The 13,411-nt window shown below is 47.0% G+C and overlaps 1 long non-coding RNA gene across 1 annotated transcript in view; it reads right to left on the bottom strand.

The window, feature by feature from the left end:
- Window positions 1-13,411, bottom strand: part of LOC108801349 — a 33,582-nt gene that overhangs the window by 18,472 nt on the left and 1,699 nt on the right. Inside the window, exon 2 of the long non-coding RNA XR_001942144.1 lies at window positions 7,938-7,940. This is a non-coding gene — a long non-coding RNA (uncharacterized LOC108801349). The remainder of the gene's footprint in view (window positions 1-7,937; window positions 7,941-13,411) is intronic.

Here is a 13,411-nt window from a genome sequence, read left to right as displayed (position 1 = left end):
TTCTGCCCCGGGCGCCCATAACTCTGGTTACGCCACTGCCCACATTAAGTTACTTTAAAAGACCCTCTCCCTGCTGAACGTTATTTTATTTTTTTTACATTGGTACACGTCTCCCATGGATGTGCCCAGCTGCTCATGTGCTAACCTGGGAAAAGGCCAGAAAAACTAATAAGATTCATAGACTTCAGTGGGGTTTGGGCTATGTTCAGTATTTGCGAACTTCTCAACGTGCAGCAAACTGAACTTTGCCTGGTTCACTCATCACTTATGATCAGCTGTATAACACATATTTTATTTATTGTATAAAAATGAATATAGACCTATTAGTAAGGTACAAGCACAATTCTCATTTTTAGCACTGAGGTCAGGGCCACTCCTATAGAAAAGGTGCAAGGTATGTCCTCATGTGAACATGTGTGTTCACGTGGCTGCTGCAGCCGTGGCTCCTGCTGTCTTTAGATAGCAGAATGCTGCAGCTTTGCACACAGTCGATCGGACAAGCTGTGTCCTGTGATAGTTGTGATTCGATATCACCGCGATCATGTTGAAATGTTTACATTGCCAAGCCCTCCCCTTCCTCTTACATCAGAGGCAGGGGAGAGTATAGTGTGTCATGAATTGATGAGTCATTCATTCATGACTTCTAGAGGAAAGAATCTGCAGTAGCAGAAAAAAAAAAGTTTCAAATCACTTTTAACCCCCCCCCCCCCTTTCCTGCTTATATTAGATCCATTATGTCTATGCGCTGCCTTGTATGTTTACCCTTTGACCTCCCCTATCTCTGCACATCTATACATTAACCCCTTCATTTCCATCCTCCTACTGTATGTGACCTTTACATTTATAGTATATTCTGCACTATTGGTTGTACCAGGCTCCATGTTTTAACCCCCTTAATACTGTTTCTTCATTTCCAAAAAAACTGCACCCAAAAATTAGATCACCTTGGAGTGTCTACTTTTTAAAAAGGAGACATTTCAGGGATTTCCCTACTGTCCTGACATTTTTATTTGCTATGATTTACAAAACAAAAGTAAGGGAAACAGGCCTTTTTCAAAATATTATGGTCATTTTTACTTGATCTAGTAAAACATTTTTAAAAATGGTTATTAAATATCACTAAAAGAAAGCTCTAACAAAAAGATATCACATAAATGTTGTTAGTGTTGTGTGATGAAGGAATTCTCAGTCAAACTTGCACATCAATGAAGACTGAAAATGGCCTGGAAATGAAGGGGGTGTAACATGCCGATACTGAAGTGGTTAATATAGTTAATTACTGCATTACTGAATAGCTTACATAAAATAAGATGCATACAGACTAAGAAAACAGCAGAACAAAAAAAAAGGTCATACACATGATAAGCACCATAATGCTGTGGTGTTAACCTTTTTCACAATACTAATGCTTCCCTTGCTACCTGCTGGTTTCTCCCCTACCCAACTTCTGGGGGGAAGGGACCCTCCCTAAAATGATGGCAGATAGCAGAGAAGCTAATGCTTCCCTTGCTATCTGCTGTTTTTTTTGTTTTGTTTATTATTCTGATAGCTCCTGCTGTTAGGCTCAGTTTAACCGTTCTCTTTTGCCCCTTGCAGAAGCAAATTTTCATCACCTGTCTTGGAAGATACATAAAGGCTAGTTTGTATATGAGGTCTGTAATGCAGGACTATGTGTGTAGCATTGGTGTCACAAGAACTGGGCCCCTGGGACAAATGCCGCGCATCTCCTCCTTGGTGTCCTAGGTCCCAACACAGCCAATGCACTATATAAATTATATATATATATAATTTAAAAAAAAAATAATGTAGCAGCTTGGCCCACTGAGACAGCAGCCACAACTGGAAAATATCCCCACAACTAACAGAATAATGTTTTGTTCCAGCACATTAAACAGCCCCTGTGGGTTCAGGATGGAATTAATTTCATTTGGCGTTTTGCAGGAATTGGGAGAGGTTAAAATTCAGGTTTTTTTTATTATCATTATTATTATTATTAATATGTAAATTTAAAACATGCCCTTTTTTTGCTTTTAGTTAAAAAAAATCTAATTTGTTGATATGGGTTAATGCATTTTGTCCTTTTTGTATTTGTGCATTTTGTTTAGGGAAAACATTTCATATTTTGAGCCTCATAAGCAAACCTAAAGTTCACACTTAGGGTGCTCAAGAATAAAAGATTTGTACTAGAAGTACTCACATGTAGTAACTAATATGGTGGTACCAGGGCTTGTATATGTTGAATTCACTGAATATACTGTGATGTTGTAGATTACTCCAGGAAGTAGATTGGCTATTGTGCAATTATTATCAGTCACATTCATTTGTTTTGTAGTTGCACCGCCAGTACATGTTACGTTGAATGTCGTAAAAGAAGAGTGTACTTCCCATTGCAAAACTATGGTGGTTTCCGTTACACTGATACTTTTTAAATCTTGAACATTGGTTGGATCTGTTAAAAAAGAAGAAAAAAAAAAGAAGTAAGCAATTCACTACAACACAATAGTTTGTATTTCTTCATTTCTCTATTACGATACATTTAACTTAATTAAAAGGAAAATATGATTTGCTTTAATATTGCAGCATATGACTTAAGGTTTTGATTATGACTTTTACATTTTACAAACTTTTTTTCCTCAATTTTAATATTTAATTTGTCCTAAGTGAAGCATTAGGTACACATATGTGATATAAATATACTGTATAGCCTTATCTGTCCTCTTAAAAACAATATATAATATGTGTGGATGCATTTAGTAAGAAAGTATATTACTGACGTGGAAGAATCGCACAGTAAAAATGTCAAAAGCGGGTTAGTTATTTACGTACAGAAACTAAAAACAAGCTCAGTCATGAAGGTTTTAAACAGCTGTGTTTTAATACGTGTGTGATGTGTGTGTTTTATTAAGTGTATAAATGTTTGAATATGCGTGTTTTTCCCAATTTTGCCTAAGGCCCCATTCACACCGTGCGTGAAATCCCGCTATTTCGCGCATTCAGCCGGCGCGGATAGTTCCCTGATCACCCAAGAAGGGCAAAGGGAAAGGAACTACACTACAGAAAGTAGAAGATGACACATATCACAAAAGACAAGACATTCAGGGAAGGGGAAGACAACACCCAAGTCCCGGTCCACTGGAGCATCCTTCCTGCGGTCGCCACCACCTATATTTACCCCTGGCTGACCTGGGGAAACTCCGAGGAGTCTCTGAACACGTACCATGCTGCCCAAGTCGCCACAAATTTGTGCTGGGTCTTACGAATTGTTGAGGTCAGGTCCTCCATCAGCCGGATCTCCTCCACTCTTCTCACCCACATCTCCACTATTGGTGGTCGGGTCTGCCTCCACAATGCCGGGATACATGCCTGCGCCGCATTCAGCAGGTGAATCAGAAGGGATCGCTTATATGCTTTCCGCGAAAGCGGTGTCAGGTGGAGGAGATACGCTGCAGGAGTAAGTGGAAGGGTCACATCCGTGATCTTCTGCGCAAGGGTGGCAATCTGGGACCAGAAGGGAGCCACTCCCGGGCATTCCCAAAAGATGTGCAGTAGGGAACCCACCTCTCCCTCGCATCGCCAACACGTCTCTGGTACCGCCGGGTACATAGTATGTAGAACTTTTGGGACTCTATACCACCGTGTCAACAGTTTGTATCCTGCCTCCTGATATTTAGTTGACACGGAGGATTTGAGAGCAAAGTGCAACATCCGGTCCACCTGCTCGGGGCTAAACTCCACACCCAAGTCTGTGGCCCATTGACCGACGAAGTACGGAGGGGGAAGGTCCGGTGGGTTACGGAGACAGTCGACTAGATGAGACAGCATATGTCTCACTGGCTCCGCTTTCTCACACACTTTCTCTCGAATTCTGTTCATGGTCGGAGGGGGGGGTCCCCAGCTCGTGATGTGTCTAGAAAGTGGCGTGTCTGTAGGGCGCTCCAAAAGCCCATGGGCGGGTCGGTCAGGTCTCTAATCTGAGCTATGTGCAACCACCGGTCCGCCTCCTGGAACTAAGATAATTTAGTATGCTCCGACGAGGCCAAGGACCTCGCCAGCGGGGTATGCAGACCCGGGGGGAAGTGCGGGTTCCCAGTCAGTGGTACGAGAGGTGAGGGCTGTGGGGAGAGACCTGGGTTGGGCAGTGATCCACTTGTCGCTTTCATCATGGCCCGAACCAATGGGTTCGACCAGTACGAAAGCAGCAATTTGGGATAGATCCAAGGTGCACTCTGTAGAGGCGGAGTGCACTCCAATTGCTCCAGGTCCACCCACAGCTTATGTTCAGAGTTGCAACACCAGTCCACCACCACCGACTGGTGTGCCGCCTTATAGTACATCACCGGGTCTGGGAAGCTCAGACCCCCCTGCTCCCTTAGATCTAGACAGAAGCTGATGTCTCAACCGTGCCCTCTTGTTCATCCATAGGAAAGTTAGAAATTGGGACCTCAGCTGGCGAAGGAACTTCACCGGGATTGACACTGGGAGCGTCTGGAGGAGATATAACAACCTAGGCATGACCACCATATTATTGCGTCCCAGCCACGTAAAGGTGGGACGGTCCCAGGAGGCCAGATCTAGCGTGATGCGTTTTTGAAGTGGGATAAAATTCACGGAGAACGTTTTACGAATATCTGCTGGGATAGCAACACCCAGGTAAGTGATGTGTGTGTCCACCCACCGAAATCTGAAAGAGTCTTTCAACTTTGCCAAACGCCCCTCCGGAAGAGAGACGTTCAGCGCTTCCGACTTAGTCCAATTTAATTTAAAGTCTGTCAGTTGACCATACGCTCGTAATGCCTGCATGACATTGGGCAGAGAGATTTCGGGGTGTGTGATGTACAGCAGCAGGTCATCGGCGTAGGCCGCGACCTTATGCTGTCTCTTGCCACAGTCTAGCCCCTAATGTCCGGGCATCTGTATATAGTCCTAAGGAGCGGTTCAAGTGTAAGGATAAAAATAATGGGCGAGAGTGGGCAACCCTGGCGCGTCCCATTCGAGATGGTAAACGGCTCCGATAGTGTTTCGTTGATACGCACTACTGCTGTGGGGTTCGAGTATAACGACCGAATCCACTGCTGAATGCCTGATCCTAGTCCAATGAAGTCTAGCATCTCCCTCAGAAATGGCCAGCTCACCCTATCAAACGCTTTCTCCGCATCCAAGGATAGCAGGAGGAGCGGCTGTGAGATAAAGCCCACCTGGTCATTTCCTATTAAGTCTCCTAGATATGGGAGAATGTGGGAGGCTAGAATTCGTGTAAACATCTTCAGGTCAGTATTCAGCAGCGAGATGGGCCGGTAACTAGCGCACTGTGCGGGGTCCTTCCCTGCCTTGTGGATTACCGTAATTTGTGCCCGAAGTGCATCACGTGGTAGCGTGTTACCTTCGAGGAGCGAATTAAAGGCCTCCAAAAAATGTGTCCCCAGGAGCTCCTGGAAGGATTTGTAGTAGACTAGAGTTAGACCATCCGGGCCTGGCGCCTTCCCCAGTTTCATAGTCTTTAGGGCCGCCCCAAACTCCTCCACCGATATGGGATTTTCCATGCTTTTTGCAACCGACACGGGCAGGCGGGGCATGCCCGATTCGGTTAAGTACGCCCTGATCGCCTGTGTGCGTGTCTGGGACTCGGACTGACCAGCGTCCTGATGTAGGTTATAGAGGGCCGAGTAGAAAGAGTGGAATTGTCGTGCTATGTCTTTGGATCTGGAGACCAGAAGACCCTCCGTCGAGCGGACTGAGGGTATGTATGTTCGGGAGCGTACGTCTCTGAGGGCATGGACCAGGAGCTTTCCCGGTTTGTTCCCAAATTCGTAAAACGTTCGGCGTGCTCTACCTAACTGGGCCTGTACCCTGTCTAGCAGGAGGTCATTGAGTTCTGTACGGGTCTGGATCAGAGCGGTCAGTGTATCCCCATCTAATGTAGCCCTATGGCGCAGCTCCAAGTCTCGCAGCTGGGTATACAGTTCGTCCACTCGCCGCATGCGCTGCCTCTTCCGCTGGGTACCTATTTTGATCAAAGCCCCCCTAATGACGCACTTATGTGCTTCCCATAAGGTGAGCGGATCCTGCGCTGGGGAGGCATTATCTCTAAAGTAGTGTGCTAACTCCGTTCTAACATTTGTCAGGATCGTTTCGTCTTGCAATAGGGATTCGTTCAGTCACCACGTAAATGGCGAACGGGTCGCTTCTCCCACAAGTATACTAAGGTGCACTGGGGAGTGATCAGATAGAGTCGAGGTGCCTATGGATGTACCGGTCAGAAGGGGCAACGCCGCATGCTGGAGCAGAAAAAAATCTATACGCGAATAAGATTGGTGCGGGGCGGACATATGTGTGTAATCCCTCCCCGTGGGGTCATTAATGCGCCAGGGATCTACCAGCTGGAGTTCAAACATGGACCGTTTGACTCTTTTCCTCTGTGCGTGCGAGATCTGGGAAATCCCCCTTGTGGAGTCTAACTCGGGGTCTAGTACCATGTTGAAATCTCCCCCTAGGATCCACAGTCCCTCTGCAAACGTCTTTACCTGCGACCATAAGGATTCCAAGAAGGTCACCTGTCCCGGGTTAGGGGCGTACACTGCAGCAAAGGTCACCCTGTGGCCATGTAGGTCCCCCTTCAGCATTCTCCCCTCCGGGTCTGCATAAGTGTCTACATATTTCCATGGCAAGGTCTTGGCCAATACGATGCTCACCCCCTTGGATTTAGAATCCCGGGATGGAGCATGGTAAGAGGTGGCATATCGGTGGTTTCCTAGTTTGGGAATTTGCCCCACCTTAAAATGTGTCTCCTGTAAGAATGCTACATGAGACCTCTGTCTCCACAACTCGTTCAATAGGTTTGATCTCTTTTCGGGGGTATGAAGCCCCCTAACATTAAAGGAGGTAACATTGACAATCTGCATGGTGTACTGGTTAACTCACAGTTCTAGTGGAATCTCTTCTGGCAGGCTCATACGGGGCTCCCCAGGTCAGTCGGAGTATCTCCTGGCTTCTCGGGATCGAGCACAAACAAACACTAACGTGGACCAGACAGAGACACTAAGAGGGCAACAGAACAGACACGAGGACAAGACAATGAGAAACAGAGAAAAGAGAACACAAAGTATAGCACTAGACGCACCGACCCTAGTGCAAGGAAGAGAAAGAAAACAAACAAGAAAAAAAAATTAGACAGGTACAACCCAGGCGTTCCTATGGATTAACTCCAACACGGAGAGGTAACACCTGGTATTTGGGGATAGAGACTAAACACAGCTGCCAACAGAGCGAGATATGGAGAACATAACTAAATCTTGGACAGCCAGACGCCCCATGCGTACTGGATCCGGAGGCTAACAGCCAGCCAGGGGCCCGGTCCTGCCCCAGCTCCGTCACATAGAAAGCCAGTACAGGGCCCGGTCCCTCTCCCATTACCCCTCCCCTCCTCCCAACCCATCTCAAACCCCCAGTATATTAACACTGCTATAACCATTAACTCCAATATACCTAATATAACCACGATAGGACCAATTGCTAATTAGGCCACAACATATCACAGCACATCCTCGTTAGAGGAACTTCCCCGTCAACCCCTGCAAACCACTCAACATATCAATCAACGGGCCCCCAGAGCAATCCCGCCAGGGGTCGTGGGGCAGGCAGCCGCCACCCATAAGTAGGTCCCCTAAATCGTTTCAGCAGAGCCATAGTAGTAGGCCTAGTCCGGCTCTCGCCAACCCCCGGCACCCTCCGTCAAAGCAGGTAAGACCAGTCACTCCACCGGGAGACGCTGGGCCTATTAGTCAGGTTCACACTAAGAGGGTCTCAAAGAGTAAAGTTCCAGGGTCTGTGCTAGTAGTGTCGTAGAGCCAATCAGCTTTCCGGATCTCCCGAGCGCTCCCTTCTCGTAGGTCGGGACGTGGATCTTGTGCGGGCACCTCCTGGTGCGGGGGGTCCGCGACTTTCTGGTACCCCTAGACATGGGGCGGAATGGCGTCAGTTGGGAAGGTCTGCTGAGATATCCTCCATTACTCCACGGAGCTCTGCTCACTCACGTTTTGTCAGCGCCATGTTCAGGCCACGCCCCCCCAATGGAGCTGTTCTAATGTACAGCTCCATGTCGCCCGTTGCTGTCGCTTCAGCAGGACCCTTTTTTCCCCGCGGATGTCGCACAATTTTTCTATTTTTGAATGCAGCCCGACGGTGAAGGTCGCGTGATCTTTGCTGGAACGTCGCCCCGAACAGTCGCGCTATCCCGGGTCGCTTGTAAGGTATGTCGCTTGGTGTGAATTGGGGCCTGAGGCATTGATGTTGAACGTTTCTTAAACCCGAGCGCCAGAACTGCAATACAGTACTAAACTTATTTTCAGCGCTGGCACTTTGAGGTAAATAAATGTATTTTGCGTCGCAGTTTGAGCACTCGGGTTCAAAAAGGTTCGCCATCACTGCTATAGAGGATACAGCAGTTTAAAACTGGCCAGCAGTAGGACAATATTAATCAGGGAAAATAGGCTTAACTGATGTATGCCTAACTTTTCTTTTATATATAGGGATAGGGGATGTGTCAATTGTGAGTGTTAAACTGTTCTTGCACTTCGGTTTTTTCCTTTCAAATGATGTAGCAAGGTGCTGTAAACCAAATGGACAGTAAGAATTGAATGCTCCACTTTAAGCACCACTATCCACATAACAGGAAAAAAAAAAAATACAATGAAATCAAATACAATCCCTTGAAACAAAAGCCCATTTTTTTCTAAGGGAAGCCTTGCAGCAAAAAGAAGCTTGCTATGGATGTTTTCGTAACTGATCCTAATCTCTCCCTATGCAGTTTATAAGCTTTCCCTAAACAGCTTCTAATTTCCTGGCTGTTCTATGCCCCTCTTTTATGGAGAGAAGGGCTGGCTTACCCAAAAAACCTAGCTAGCAAAACTCTGCAGCAAAATCATTTAGCTGGTACCATGAAGTCCAGGGAGAACAAAATTATAACAAGAATATAACATCTACAAACTATGGACAGAGATCATGATATACACACTTTCCTACAGGGATTTGAAAGGACTTGTCGTCAGTACTGTTTGCCCAGGGAGCAATGGGCATGGTACGTCATACCAGGGCAGAAACACAAGGCCAGGCATTTGTAAATCTTGCAGAGGACCAACAAGGGCACTATGAGGTCATTAAGCAGGACATTACTAAGGGTACAGTTAGAATCCTTTATTTTTCAGATTTTTATCCACGTTACAAGTAATACTAATAATGTTTAGAGCCGGGGTGCCCATAAGGTAGGGCGATCACTTGTAGATCGCAATGTCCTCTCCTCCCGTCGGTGGGGCTTCTCTGGATCCCTGCTGCTCTCCCCATCTGTATGCAGCGGGCATCCGAGAAGAAGTGAAGGAACCGGCGGCGGGGGAGGGCGGAGGACAGAGCCGCTGTCACAGAACTAATGCTGAGCGGTGAGGAGAGAGAGAGAGAGAGAGACGCTCGGTCTGGATCTGACAGCCGGCGCCTCTCTCTCCCCTCACCGCTTGGCCTTTGTTCTGTGACAGAGGCTCCACCCACCCCCACCCCCGCGGCTAAAGTGCTTCATGACGTATCCCCCGCTTCCTCTGCCCGGGAGAGCAGGGGGGATCCATGGGAGAAGCTGAGCCCCCCTGTGTGCGTGGCCGAGCGGCAGAGGATCGGTACATATCAATGATATGTACCGGTCTTCCGTGCAGCACAAATAACTGTTATAAATGAACAGGATGTGATTTACATCACTTCCTGTTCATTCATGAGTTTCTCAATGGGGAGAAGGAATCACTACAGAGGCTCCTCCCCATTCAGAAACTGCTTGATAGTAAAATATTTTCTTAATGAATGGGAAGCCTCTGTGCTTTGCGATGACTGCAAACGGGTTCGACAACTGCCCGTTCGGCAGTTGTCGAACCAGCAGGCCACTAACTCGCCGCGAATCGTACGATTCCCGGCGGGTTTTCTAGCATGCTGGTTCGACGGAAGACGTGTGACCGTACAGTAGAAACGACGGTCGCACGCCTTCCATACACTGCACGATTCTCGTACGATCGCGGGAATTCCCGCGATTCTCGTACGAGAATCGTGCAGTGTATGGGCACCTTTTAGACGCCGCAGATGGAAAGGGGCAGGACACCTCTCCCCATGTGCAACGTCGGCCACACGAGCACCACGGGAGGATAAGATGCCGGGGCATCTAGGACGCACTGGAATGTAAGCCGGCCGACTCCCTGCGTTCGGGGGCGGGAGGGGGTGTGGGGTTGTATTGAAGTCAATGGCACCGCAGGCGAGGGGCCTGCCTGTGGTGCCATTGACTTCAATGCACATCCACGCCCCCTACCGTTCCTGAATTCAAGTGTTTTTTCGTTGGTAGATCGCATTGAGCTCGTCATTTGAAAAGTAGATCTCCAGACGAAAAATTGTGGGCGCCCCTGGTTTAGAGGGTATTAGTTGTACTGAGATTAAGAATGTGATGGATCCTAAGTGATCTGTACACTTTTTTGATTTGTGAAGTTTGGAAAAGTCTGAAGATTCATGTATAGAAAGCTGTAATCCTATATGTTTAAGGCTTAAAATCAAGTTAATTATGAATATACCTTATAAATGCTATCTTTCTAATGTAAAATTTAGGGCATGAATATAAGACAGAACATTACATTATGGTTTGTTTATTTGCATTTTTATGTCACCCTTTAGTGAATGAGTAGGGATACAAGTACCCCTTACTCATTCACAAGGGGGGGGCTCATCTGGGTACTCCGATGCAAATAAGCCCCCCCTGTCCGCAGATTCCCACAACCAACTCCCCAGGGCTTGGGGGGAAGAGGCCCTTTTCCCCATCGGGACAAGGTGCTTTTCCAAGGGCATGTGGCCTGGTATGGCAGGGAGGGGGGGCGCTCGCCCCCTTTTCCTGCCCTGCCATGCCTGTGCTCAGATTATGGGTCTGGTAGGATTTTTCCCCCCCATTTTTTTGCCTGCTTAAAATTCCTGCCAGACCTAAAGGGCCTGGTATGACATTTTGGGGGAACCCCCACACACTTTTTTTTTTAACTTGGGGGGCGGGGTCCCGCCTAACATTCCTACCAGACCTAAAGGGTCTGGTATGAATCAGGAGGGGAACCTCGTGTGGTTTTTTTTTTCTTCTGCGGACTAAAAAAAAATGTTTTCCTTTTAGTTTGTCACTTTGCTGTAACGAAACTTCGTCTAGAATGCAAATTCGTACATACTACCGCTAACTAATTTGGTCCAAATCTGAAACTTTTGGACCCGAATCCCAAAAAAACTAAATAACAAAAAATTAGAACAAAATGAAACTAAACAAATTTTTGCTGGTGCACATGTCTAACATGTTCACCTCTTAGGCACTCTCACATGGAGTCATCGGACAGAGGACACTGCAGTGTCATGGCTGTGGGCCTGGAATTTTTATTTGTCACAATTTTTTTATGCTTCTTCATTTTTTTTTGTTTAAATAACAGATCCTCTTTATGGAGACATCAGGGGTCTCCAAGACCTCTGTCACCTAGGGATCCCCAGAGAAGCTTTTTGAAGCAGAGATCTGTTGCCGGAGAGTGACACTGAATGTGGAAGTGGTGTAATATACATCACTTCCTGCATTCGGGGACAGGAGAGGAGATCAAAGGGAGACCTGCAGATACTACAAGCGATCGGGTGTCTCTAGAGATGCCCGACTGCTTGAATGTAAACAGCCATCTCTGGCTGTTTACATTTCTAACAGTTTTAAGACTCCCTCCTGCTCCTATAAGGCTCCCGTCCGGCCGTTCAGGAACGGCCATGGATGGCAAGTGGTTAAATGAGGCAAAAAGAAAACAAATCTGAAAAAATAGGCTAGAAACAATGGATAAACTTTACATAGAAGAGACATTCAACCTCCTTCTGAGTCCAGTGGGTTACTAGGCCCAGAGTCCAATTCATATACTGTTCTGCATTGCTGTATAAATGTATTGCTGGGATTTGTTGTCCCCCTACAACCGGCACCATTCTGCATTAGAGTGTAAGCTCCTCTGTACAGAGACTGATGTGACTGGCTCAGTGTTCTCTGTACAGTACTGTGGTATATGTCAGAGCTATATAAATGTATAATAATAACAGTGTGACTGGCTCAGTGTGGCGGTGTTGTCGGTGGTGTGGGGCCTGGCCTAAAGCCGTGTAATGGGCCCCAAAATTTCTGAAGGCTGCCCTGCCTACAGCCTGCTTGCTCTGTACATGTGTGTGCCTAATCTGCAATCAAGCTCAGTGCCATCTTGTGAAAGAAGCTTACTGCACTTCACCTGTGAATGTTGAAAACTGTTTCTCTTCATTGAACTGTGTTACCCCACCTGTCTAAGCTGCTGTTCGTCTTCTTAAAGAGACAGTACCATTTTTTGCAAAAACTTGAAAAATGTCTGGACAAGGCTCTGAACACTCTATTATGGCTCAACCAATGCAGATACATCATGCCTCTGAACCTGCAGACATAAAGGGAGCAAGATTCTGCAGATATTGCTGAACAGATTATATGACCCAAACGCACAACAAAACCGACACAGCAACTCAGGGAAGACTATGAAACCACTAGAGATGAGTTCTCCAGCAATCTGCCAGACTTATGGGACAGAACCTCACGCTGCATGTCAGTTTTGCCACACTTTAATGATCGACCAGCTGTATTAAGAGACTCTATAGATCTGCCGCCTATGAATGTTACCAGCGCCGGTCTGCAAAATACACAGCTTTCTTAAAGGACTCTAATATAGAGGACTCTTCAGCACAACTGACCAAGACTGATGCACTAAACTGACAAAGAGATCTGAGGGCAAAATGCTAAGTATAAGGCAGAACTCTGCATTGATCAACTGTAGGAGACCAGATCTTACAGATCCACATCAACCAAGCTCACAGCACGTTCTTCTAGATCCTTTTGCTCCAGGAACTCAACATTAAGCTATAAGTTAGCAGAGGCCAAAAACAAATCTGGAAATGAATAATGTGCAAAGCTTCGTTTGCCAGGAAGGAAGCAGAAATAGAAGCACAAAGAGCAGCTCACCAAACAGGGGCAGAAGCTCAAAGCAAAACTCTGCAAGCAGAGATGGAAGCTCGCAGCAAAGCTTGCCAAACAGAGATAGAAGCTCGGAGCAAGGCTCGCCAAGCAGAGGCAGAATCCCAAATAAAAATTCTGCAAATGGAAAAGGAAAACGCAGTCAGGGCCGGCCTTAGGCCTTTAGGCGCCCTGTGCAAGAAAGCTTCACAGCACCCCTCAGTGGCCACACCCTTTAGTGGCCCCACACCCATTTTCCCCAATATCCGCACCATTTAAAGACTCCTATTTCTCTCCCCCTCACTGCTCCGTCATCCTGACAGCAGGCAGCGCTCCCTCCTGCGCCCCCCCCCCCCCCCGGGGGGGGGGGGGGCGAGGGTGGGG

This window comes from Nanorana parkeri, unplaced genomic scaffold, assembly GCF_000935625.1.
Source record: "Nanorana parkeri isolate BGI_ZX_2015 unplaced genomic scaffold, ASM93562v1 scaffold2311, whole genome shotgun sequence".
Taxonomy (NCBI): domain Eukaryota; kingdom Metazoa; phylum Chordata; class Amphibia; order Anura; family Dicroglossidae; genus Nanorana; species Nanorana parkeri.
This window is presented reverse-complemented; position numbering and strand designations above follow the sequence as displayed.